Raw genomic sequence first — 9,135 nt, forward strand, 5'->3', positions numbered from 1 at the left:
ATGTACGACTATGCTAAGCCTAATTTAACGGGGGCTGAATCGAGTATTGCTAGACCTACAATTGCTGCAAATAATTTTGAATTGAAACCTAACACTATACAAATGATTCAACAGTTTGTTTAGTTTGATGGTTTGCAGGATAAAGACCCAAATACTCATTTGGCCAATTTCTTAGAGTTCTGTGATACTTTCAAAATAAATGCTGTTGCTGATGATACCATTCGCTTTTGGATATTTCCCTTTTCATTATGGAATAAGGCTAAACAGTGGTTGAACTCGTTACCACGAGGGTCATTCACTACTTGGGAACAAATAAACGAAAAATTCTTACTCAAAAAAATTGAGGAATGATATCTCTTCTTTTATGCAGATGAATTTAGAAACACTGTATGATGCATGGGAGAGATACAAAGATCTATTGAGAAAGTGCCCTCACCGTGGGTTACTTCTTTGGCTACAAGTTTAAACTTTCCACAACGGTTTGAATCCCTCGACTAGACAAATGATTGATGTAGCTGCTGGTGGAACTATCAATAATAAGACACCTGAAGAAGCTTATGAGTTCATAGAAGAGATGTCACTAAATAATTATCAGTGGCAAGTTATGAGGACAAAAACGACGAAAGATCCGACGTTTTTAACGTTGATTCGGTTACTATGCTTTCCAATTAGGTGGAACTTTTGAATAGAAAAATTGATGGTTTATTTAGTTCTACACAGGTTCATCCAGTAATGCAGTGCGATGCAAGTGGAGGTGGAACGAGCAATTTAGAATATCCATCCTACGGCCCTAACATAGAGAATGAGTAGGTGAATTATATGGGTAATAATCCTCGGCCTCAAAATAATCCTTATAGTAACACTTACAATGCAGGTTAGAGGAATCACCCAAATTTCTCATGGGGAGGCTAAGGAAACCAAAGACCACCATCCCCTCCAGGCTTCCAACAACAACCTTATCAGCAAGAGAAAAAGCTGAACCTTGAAGAGATGATGACAAAGTTTATTTTAGTAGCAGATACTTGTTTTCAGAACATTGAAACTGTACTTAAAAATCAGCAAGCATCAATTCAAGGGCTCAAGAATCAAATAGGACAGCTGGCTAAAATGATTTCAGAGAGACCACCAAGGAGTCTACCTAGTAACACCGAAGCCAATCCACAAGAGCATGTGAAAGCAGTTACATTAAGGAGTGGGAAAGTGTTAGCTGAAACTAAAAAGAAGCTGCCACCAGAAGCTGACAGAAAAGATGACGAGGAGATAAAACCTAAAAAAAATGAAAAACCGGTGTTGAGGGAATATAAACCACTAATTCCGTACCCAGTAAAGTTGAAGAAAGACCACATGGATGCACAATTTAGTAAATTTCTTGAACTTTTTAAACAGTTACATATTAACTTACCTTTTGTTGAAGCTATCTCGCAAATGCCTACATATGCAAAATTTTTTAAGAAGCTTCTAACAAATAAAAGGAAGTTTGAAGAATTGTCTATAGTGGAATTCAACGAGGACTGCTCGGCCATACTCCAAAATAAACTACCAACCAAACTGAAAGAACCAGGAAGTTTTACTATTCCCTGCTTAATTGGTAGTTTAAATGTTGAGAAGGCACTAGCTGATCTAGGAACTAGTATTAATTTGATGCCCTACAAAATGTTCAAGCAACTTGGTCTTAGGGAACCGAAACCCACTAGGATGAGTATTCAACTAGCTGATAGATCTGCTAAATATCCTAGGGGAATTATTGAATATGTACTCGTAAAAGTAGATAAATTCATATTCTCTGTTGATTTTTTTGTGCTTGACATGGATGAAGATGTTGAGGTGCATTTAATTTTAGGTCGCCTATTTTTAGCCACTGCTAGAGCTGTTATTGATGTGGGTGATGGTAAACTTGTGTTTAGGGTAGGTGATGAATAGATTATTTTTAAAATTTATAATGCCAGGAGATTTTCTAGGGAACAGTATGATTCATTCTATTTTATTGACTCTATTGATCATGCTATTAAGATTCTTTACAGAAAATCGTACATAAGGACACGTTTGAACTGTGTCTTGCCCAAGGAGAGGAGGTAGATGATGATGATTCTACGATAGGTAAGATACAATCTAAACTAAATTCCAATGAGCCTTCACTAAGACAGAAGAGCTACGAGGGTATTGAGGTAAACAATGAATTAAAATTAAAGCTCTCTATTCAAGAACCTCCTAAATTGGAATTAAAACAACTACTAGATCACTTAGAATATGCGTTTTTTGGAAATAATTCCACATTACCAGTGATTATTACTTTAGATTTACGATCAACAGAAAAAGATGAGTTACTCCAAGTATTAAAGGAGCACAAAAGATCCATAGCTTGGAAGATTTCTGACATAAGAGGGATCAGCCCTTCTTTTTGCACACATAAAATTTTAATTGAAGATGAATACAAACCTTTTGTGCAAGCTCAAAGACTATTGAATCCTAACATGAAAGAAGTCGTAAAAGCTGAGGTAATTAAACTTTTAGTTGCTGGAATTATTTATCCTATTTCTGACAGTTCTTGGGTGAGCCCTGTGCAGGTTGTTCCTAAGAAAGGAGGCATGGCTGTTGTGGCTAATGAGAAGAACGAACTAATCCCAACATGAACAGTCACGGGATGGACAGTTTGCATTGACTATAGGAAATTGAACGATACTACAAGAAAAGATCACTTTCCCTTACCATTCATTGATCAAATGTTTGAAAGATTATATAGGCATATGTATTACTGTTTCCTAAATGGACTCTCTAGTTATTTCCAAATCCCAATAGCTCCTGAGGACCAAGAGAAAACGACATTTACAGGTTCATACGGTACGTTTGCTTATCGAAAAATGCCTTTTGGATTATTTAATGCTTCTGCTACTTTTCAGCGATACATGTTGGCCATTTTTGATAAACTCGTGGAAGACATTATGGAGGTATTTATGGATGACTTCTCGGTATTTGGTAACTGTTTCCATCTTTGCCTTAAAAATTTAAAATGAGTTCTAATAAGATGTGAGGAAACCAACCTTGTACTTAATTGGGAAAAATGTCACTTCATGGTTTGTGAGGGGATTGTGTTAGGCCACAAAATTTCTAGCAAAGGAATTGAGGTTGATAAAGCAGAAGTTGAAACCATTGAGAAACTACCTCCTCCTAATTCAGTTAAGGCTCTTCGAACCTTTTTGGGTCATGCTGGGTTTTATAAAAAAATTATTAAAGACTTTTCTGAAATAGCTAAGCCTTTAACGAATTTTCTAGAGAAAGATGTACCTTTTAATTTTAGTTAGGAGTGTTTAGAAGCATTTAATACTCTTAAAGATAAATTAATTAATGCCCTAATTGTAGTTGCACCTGATTGGAATTTACCATTTGAACTAATGTGTGATGTGAGTGATTTTGCAGTAGGGTTCTTGGACAGCGGAAAGACAAACACTTTCAACCGATCTATTACGTTAGCAAAACTTTAATAGTAGCATTAGAAAATTACACGAGGACAGAGAAAGAATTGTTGGCTGAAAAATCGTAATTTATACATATTTCTATCCCATGCTTAGCACATTTTATGGATGATTTTTCCTTAGATTTGGTGAATTTGATACTCCTAATGCCTTAATTTTATGTTTTATACTTAGGTGAGCATAGGAGAGTGAAAGGAACGAGAAACGGGCCAAAGACGGAGAAAATGGGCCAACATACAAAATCAACACGACCTAGACTTCTTCACACAAGCAGACCACACGGCAGTGTCAATTTGACAGAATCGAAGCACGACTCACACGGGTAGACCACACGTCCGTGTCTATTTAACAGGCTTGACCACGGCCTGAAGTAATCACACACAGGCGTGTCCCTGTCAAGCCCAAGCAGAGTCCTATTCAGAAAAGGCCACTTTTGAACGCTCTTAGGCATTCCAAAGCCTATAAATACACCCTTGAGGAGGAGGAAAAGGGGGGACGCAGAGGAGAAAGCAAGGAATTGCTCAAGGAAAGCCGATTGATCCATCTCAAAAGTCGGATTCACCATCAAGACTGAAGATCTCCCTTCAGATTCCCTCAGGAGTTTTGGGTTTTCTTATGTTTTGTTATTTTTATTCTTTTAAGATGTGCTCTTTCATTAGTATGAACTAAAAGCCCTAAATACCTAAGAGGAACGAAACCTAAGACGGATCTTGCTATTATTATCTGAATTGTATGATAAATATTTGACTTGTTCCTAATTATGTGTTCTTAATTCTTGCTTTGATATTCTAGGATATTGATTCAAGTTAAGCTCTTATTCAGAGGAGGAATAGACCTTGTCTAAGAGTAAATTTGTCATAATTAAGCGGAGTTGGTTGCACGCCCAGAGATAGGGTGACAAGATTTTTTCAGATTAGGGTGAAACCTAATAAGGGGATCCATAGATCGAGTTAATGCAACCCTAGGGTGTTAATTAGAAAGAGATTTAAATTATTCAATCTAGGGTTAGACGTTGTTAGTCTTGGGAGAGATAATAATACAACTTAGGGATCTCTACGGAATAAGTTGAATGAATAAATCGTCCGATTCAGAGTCAAATAAAAATTGAAGTCTAAGTGGATTTTTCCTTAGGTATTGTTTTAATCAATCGAATTTTCCAAAAAGTATTTTCCCCAAATATCTTTTCTGTGATTTCTTAGTTTAATTAATTAGTTTGATAAACAAAACCATTTTATTTTTTTAGGCTAGATAAAAAAAAGAAAGTTGATACTAGTACTTTATTAGTTCCTTTGGGTTCGATAATCTGGTCTTGCTAAAGCTATACTACTATTCGATAGGTACACTTGCCTTCATCGTGATAATAGTTAGTTTCAAGAACGATTCATTATAAATATTTAAAACCTGTCACGAATATCACGTATCAAGTTTTTGGCACCATTGTCGGGGAACTAAGATATTAGGAAAACTCGATTTTTATTACTTTAGCCATTTTAATTTTATTGCAATTTAAATTTTTATTTTCTTTTCTAATTCTTCATTTATTTTCTTCTGAAAGGTTTTTCTAGTTTATGACTAGGAGAAACCCATCAGGACCATTACTTTTTGATAGTGAGATCGATCGCACAGTTCGTAGAAAGAAAAGAGAAATAAGGCGAAGCTTAAGATACACAGAGAACGAGCAAGAGAACGATATTCAAACCACAACCAAGGAGATGGCTGAAAATTAGCAAAACCTGATACCTCTTGCGATTGCTGTTAGTCTAGTAAATCAGAATCTTGCTCTGCGCACTATGTATGATTATGCTAAACCTTCTTTAACAGGAATTGAATCGACATAGTTAGACCTGCTGTAGCTACAAATACTTTTGAACTGAATCCTAACACAATTCAAATGATACAGCAATTTGTTCAGTTTGATGGTTTGCAGGACGAAGATCCTAACGCTCACTTAGCAAACTTTTTAGAACTATGTGATACATTTAAAATTAATGGCGTTTCTGATGACGCCATTCGCCTTCGGTTATTCCTTTTTTCATTGAGAAACAAAGCTAAACAGTGGTTGAATTCGTTACCGCGAGGGTCAATCACTACTTGGGAACAAATGACCGAAAAGTTCTTATTAAAATATTTTTCGCCGGCTAAAATAGCTAAATTACGTAATGATATCTCTTTTTTTGTACAGATGGATTTAGAAACACTCTATGATGCATAGGAGAGATATAATGACCTTTTGCGAAGATGCTCTTACTATGGGTTATCACTCTGGCTACAGGTTCAAACCTTTCATAATGGCCTAAATCCTTCGACTCGACAAATGGTTGACGAAGCTGCTGGTGGAACCATTAATAATAAAGCACCTGAAGATGCTTATAAGTTTATAGAGGAGATGTCACTGAATAACTATCAGTGGCAAGTCATGAGGATAAAGCTAACGAAAACATCCGGTGTTTATAACATCGATTCGGTCACCATACTCTCTAATTAGGTAGAACTCTTGAATAAGAAAATTGATGGTTTACTTAGTTCTACACAGGTTCATCCAGTAATGCAGTGCGATGCAAGTGGAGGTGGAACGACCAATTTAGAATATCCATCCTACGGCCTTAACATAGAGAATAAGTAGATGAATTATATGGGTAATAATCCTTGGCCTCAAAATAATCCTTATAGTAACACTTACAATGCAGGTTAGAGGAATCACCCAAACTTTTCATGAGAAGGCCAAGGAAATTAGAAACCACCACCCCCTCTAAGCTTTCAGCGGCCACTACACTAGTAGGAGAAAAAGTCGAACCTTGAGGAGATGATAACCATATTCATCTTGGTGTTAGAGACTCGTTTTTAAAATACCAAGACTGTACTCAAAAATCAACAAGCATCAATCCAGGGGCTCGAAACTCAGATTGGACAGCATGCCAAGTTGATTTCCGAAGGACCACAAGGTAACCTGCCAAGCAACACTGAATCTAACCGAAGGGAGCAACTCAACACAATTTCCATTCAAGACGAGGAAGGGTTAGTGGCAAAACCAAGGCTAAAACCGGTGGTAAGCGAAGGTAAGAATGAGGTAGGCCAAAACAAACAAAAATCAGTAAGTCCAGGATATAAATCTCGTGTGTCATACCTCAATGCGACAAGGAAAGACCGCTCAGATGAATAATTTGGTAAATTCCTTAAACTTTTAAAGAAACTACATATTAACTTACCATTTATTGAAGCACTTTCGCAGATGCCAAACGTAGTCAAATTTTTAAAGAAGCTTCTAGCAAATGAATGAAAGTTAGATGAAAGGTCGCATGTGGAGCTGAACGCGGTTTGCTCAGCCATTCTTCAGAATAAGCTACCCAATAAACTAAAAAATCCAGAGAGTTTTACGGTTCCTCGTTTAATTAATAGTTTAGATGTTAATAATGCATTGGCTGATCTAAGGGCTAGTATCAATGTTATGCCTTACAAATTGTTTAAGCAACTAGGTCTAGGGAAACCCAAACAAACTAGGATGACTATTCAATTAGCAGATAAAACTGTTAGATTTCCTAGGGGTATTATTGAAGACGTACTCGTTAAAATTGACAAATTTATATTCCCAGTTGATTTTGTTGTTTTAGACATAGAAGAGGATAGTAACGTTCCTTTAATTTTGGGAAGGCCTTATTTAGCAACTGGTAGAACAATTATTGACGTTAGCACAGATGAACTCACACTTCGTGTAGGAGATGAAACAATCAACCTTCAAGCTCGCAACCCGAACAACACATCAAAAATTGAAGGTGATTGTACAAATTGTTCTACTAAGACTGATCATACGGTGCAACCTATTTTTTAGGAAATAAGTTCGAAGGACACACATGAGCCATGTTCAATCCACAACAAAGAATCTACCCATGAAGAACGAAGGTTACGAATCGAGGGGTTAGATGAATGGTTGACATTTAAACCGAGAAAACATGATAAACCAAAACTACACCAGAATGAGCTCAATGCCTCACCAAATCAACTTAAGGTTGGAGATAAAGTTTCATTGGATGCCGCAGATCCTCACATTGACACTACTAAACCGAATGGAGAAATTCCTCTTATATTACTTAGCATTTTCCCATTTGGTACAGTCGAGGTAAGTCATTCCAAATTCGGCACCTTTAAGGTAAACAATTCTGCCTAAAACCTTATTTTGATGGGATTCATAGCAGGAATGAGGAGTATAAACTCCTCGAACCACCATAACCATTCACCAAAGAAGTAAGTCGAGCTTAGACTATAAATAAGCACTTCTCGGGAGGCAACCTGAGCACTGACAATATTAATTTCTTTAAATTTTAGTTTTAACATCTAACATACTAATCGACTCATGGAACACAGGCTTTCTAAAGCACATAAAGCCAGGTACACGGGCGTGCCTTAGGCCGTGTGAAAACAGGGTGAAATTTTCCCCAACACGGGATGCGATAAGTCACCACGGTCGTGCGTTAGGACTGTGGGCGAATCTGCCAATACAACACAGGCATGCGACACGCCCGTGTCGTAGAACCGTGGTTGAACCTGAAAAAATAGCACGGGCATTTGCCACGCCCGTGTCTAGAACCCGTGGTCGAACCTGTCAGATTAACATGGGCGTGGGCCTATATACACAGGCGTGGTAGAAGCAAAGGAAGATAGACACGACCGTGCGACACGGACGTGTGCACCCACACGCCCAAGAAACACCGGCATGGGCCAAATGTCAGACGCACCCAAATTTAAAATTCGCGAATCACATGGGTAAAAATTGGGGAACACGACCGTGTTCCCTGGCCATGTGTCCCAAAATCTATAAATACCCTTCATTATTCATCATCATCTCCACCTAAAATCCCTAGTCCTACCACTGCAAGTCCACACGGCCTCCCTGCCATGCCTGTGCGCCGCCTCCAACTCTATTTTCAACACCCATTCTCATCTTTTTAGCATTTGTTTACTCCTTTCTCTCTATTTTCTTCATCCCTTTTACTAATTTTATGATTCTTATGGTTTTATTTTGCAGATTTTTTATTTATATTCATAGTTCTCACTATAGTCATGCTTATACGTTTATTCTTTGCCATTTTAGTCAATGCTTTCGAATACATTCATTCTTTTCGTGTGTTCCCATAAGAGTCTAGTTCAGTCATTTTATGTTGAATATAATCATGCTTTTATTATGTCAATTGCTATATAAACTCCTATCATTTAGATAAAACTGCTAAGTATTGTTGGTTGGACTAGTTAGTTTAACTATATTCATGATTACTTCTTGAGTTAGTTAGTTATGTTATTTTCTTTTTTCTTTTTGCAGATATACCATATCAAGCTCACGTAGCAAGAAAACTACCGTTCCCGCTTCGACAAAGCGAAAAGGGGCATCTTTCTCGAGCCCTACTGCGGAAATTTGCCACCCATACCTTTAATTTCCACTGGCAATCAGGAAGAACTATTCCAAATCCTAAGGGCTTGACCTTTAGGTGTGGGCCGCTGCATTGACTGGACAGCGCTTGAACAAGTCTAGCTGGATGAAGATGTACGAGCACTCCTGACAACTGATCCATGGGACCTCTTCTTTACGATCATAGAGCCGAAGTTCCTTGAGCTCACACTTGAACTTTGTTTGACATTCCCTGTTCAAGACATCATGATCAACTTTGATGATCCT

General features: G+C 37.5%; 1 non-coding gene across 1 annotated transcript; it reads right to left on the bottom strand.

Moving 5' to 3' along the window:
• Positions 1-337: 337 nt before the first annotated feature.
• On the bottom strand, positions 338-444 carry LOC128292178 (small nucleolar RNA R71). The gene has a single exon (XR_008282163.1). It is a non-coding gene; the product is annotated as a small nucleolar RNA R71 (small nucleolar RNA).
• Positions 445-9,135: the final 8,691 nt, after the last annotated feature.

This window comes from Gossypium arboreum, chromosome 4 (assembly GCF_025698485.1).
Source record: "Gossypium arboreum isolate Shixiya-1 chromosome 4, ASM2569848v2, whole genome shotgun sequence".
Taxonomy (NCBI): domain Eukaryota; kingdom Viridiplantae; phylum Streptophyta; class Magnoliopsida; order Malvales; family Malvaceae; genus Gossypium; species Gossypium arboreum.